Genomic DNA, 2,722 nt, shown 5'->3' with positions numbered 1-2,722 from the left:
TAAGGTTGGTAAACAAAAGATCATTTCTAATTGGTTACGAGCTCTTAATAAGTCCCGTAGTCAAGACTAACTGATAGATTCGAAAAAATGCTTTCTCTTCCAACGTGTAATAATGGCGAAGATTTAAGAACTCGAGATCAATCCTAAATTCATTCTTCCCGCAGATTCAACCAGGCATTTCATACGCAAAGCCTTCAAAACTTACTTACTTTAAAAGTAAAACATGGCCACGTATACAGTAAACATTTGCATCCCATTGCGGGCAAACCAAATAAAAAACTCTTCAGTGGTATTGGAAAGTATCCGAGCCAGCCCTAGGCGTGCTTATCGTGCAACGGCCGGGCCAAAACTGCGCTTATCGCGGTCACTTTTCACGTTTTTCACACTCCCCACCACCGCCTGCCCCCACTCCGCGATATGCTGATACGAGTTTATTGAAGCATTTTAAAAGGGTTGTAATGTGTCCGATAACATAGGAGTGCTGCTAGATCTTATTGTTAACGAAAATGAACTTAAAATAACATCCTAGGATGATTTAATCTTAAAATAACTTGATTTAATCTTAAGATTTAAAATACACGCATAAGCGGCGATGGCAGGGTGTGAGGTAGACATTAGGCATTAGTAGTTATTTGCATTTGATCATTTTGAATTTAGTAATACAAAGATCGAACACTTAGAAAAAATTCCTTCAATCAGGCTGGATTCGAACCAACGTCTTCTAGCAAACCGTGCGAGACCAACTAAACTACGTAACGAACCGGCGGACCTTACGAATTTTTCTATGTGCTTGTTGCAGAATTTTATTTTGGTTTTTTAACGACTTTCTTGTCTAGCTTCATCTGTAAGAAATTTATTTCTTCCTCTGATTTTTTTTCAAATTTATGTGTCTGATGGGACAAACTTATTGTGTTCTTTAGTATGACGTAGCTTACAATTTTAATGGAAAAAAAGTCAAACTCTGCGCCTGCATCTCTCAAGACGTGAGCAGTGAAGTGGAAATCTGGATTTTGGAAGAATCAATGTCAGACATATTGATGTGACAGTGCCGATGATGGCATCTCGCGAGGAAGAAAATTAGCAACTAAATTGAAGATATTTAAGTAAGAACATTTTTAAACATTAACATGAGTTTTTCCAGAAGTTACACTAGTATTTGCAGTGTCTCGTAAAAAAATTACTATACTATACCGTCAAAGATACATATACTATATGTCTAGGTATTTATCTACCTACCTTTTTTTTTGAAGATAAAACGACACATTGTTAACTGGAACTGTAACTAGAGTACAACAATTAACCACGGTATCAAGCATTGTTATCGCTACAGCCTGCGCTTGAATAGCTATCGACTAATGAGACGATACTCGAAATCGAGCACGATATTCAACACAAGAATGTAGCGTGTGAATAAAGAATAAGATCACTTTTTACAAAATGATTGGGTGTACATTTCTGACAAGTTAGCCGTGATCCTTCACCATTTTTCATCCCTTGGGAAAAGGAATATTGATGTCGAATGATTATTCTTCATTTCACGATCGCAGTGAAACTAGTCGGCCTTTATGAGTAAAGCCTACTACGTTAGGCATTACGAGGTTTGACGTGGTAAATGTGACTGTTTTTTTATGATATCTATATTGACGGGACAAATAAGTCGTGTGTCTGGTGGTAAGCGACACGCCTATCCATAACAGGTGCAGTGTCCCTTTGAGCATTAATCGCAAAGACCTGAAGTACCCGTCACGTCATAAAGTTGACAAGTTTCATCTACCAGTAGATTCAGCAACACCATGTTTCAAAACCGGAACGCTGTAATGCTCACATTACAGCTTTACTATTACTGTTTAATATAAGGCATTCATTACATTGCCTATTGTCTAGATTTTTCAAAATCTATGAAAAATTTTCCGCCGACTAGAAAAAATAAAAAAGGTTGAAAAGGTCGCCTTCTCTCCTCCAGCCTCTCTGCCTCTCCTACTCTTAACCTGTTCGATGATTCTTTCTTCGTTTTGATGTCACCACCTTACATCAGTTTATTGCCATCTGCTAGACTTGTCTATAAAAACTATCAATCTGAATACTTGGCAGATACGCAACATCTATAGTTAGTCAGAATAATATTACTATAATCAGAAATAAACATTTGTGCTAAAACAATACTTATTTGCAAATTCTTTGAAACAAATTTCAACAAAATTGTACTTCGATGAAAAGTTTTCTTCAAAGCTTTCAAAGCTTGCTGCCTTATGTTATTCTGTGTCAATACAAAAGATGTGATACGATATTACTCATGCTAATTAACAGCAGTATAATTATTGTACTATTACATGGCTTGGCGATGTGTTCTCGTAACTGATGATTTTTACAAAAAATATTAGATAACGTATTTTCGTTTTCGGGGAACAGAGAATCGGTGAATTGTCTTTCGGAATTGAGTATTGTACCTACCTATTTGGTACGGGACCTTAGAGCAATGTCCGATTTCATCACGACGTTCCTTTTCAGCGTTAGCGAGAGTTATTTTTACCAAACAATTACAAAACAAAAACAAAAATTTAAAAAAGTGTAAATCAAAAAGTAAAGTTATACAGAACAATGGCGAAATCATGACTAAAAGAATTATTTACCGTCTTCAAATGTCACAATTATAACTAACCTTGAATAAAATAAATTAATTAGGTTTTTCAAATTATACTAAAGGCCTAAGTTTGGAAATAAA

This window comes from Hyposmocoma kahamanoa, unplaced genomic scaffold (genome assembly GCF_003589595.1).
Source record: "Hyposmocoma kahamanoa isolate Upper Pololo Valley unplaced genomic scaffold, ASM358959v1 102, whole genome shotgun sequence".
Taxonomy (NCBI): domain Eukaryota; kingdom Metazoa; phylum Arthropoda; class Insecta; order Lepidoptera; family Cosmopterigidae; genus Hyposmocoma; species Hyposmocoma kahamanoa.
The sequence above is the reverse complement of the archived record's forward strand: the minus strand, read 5'-3'. Positions refer to the sequence as shown.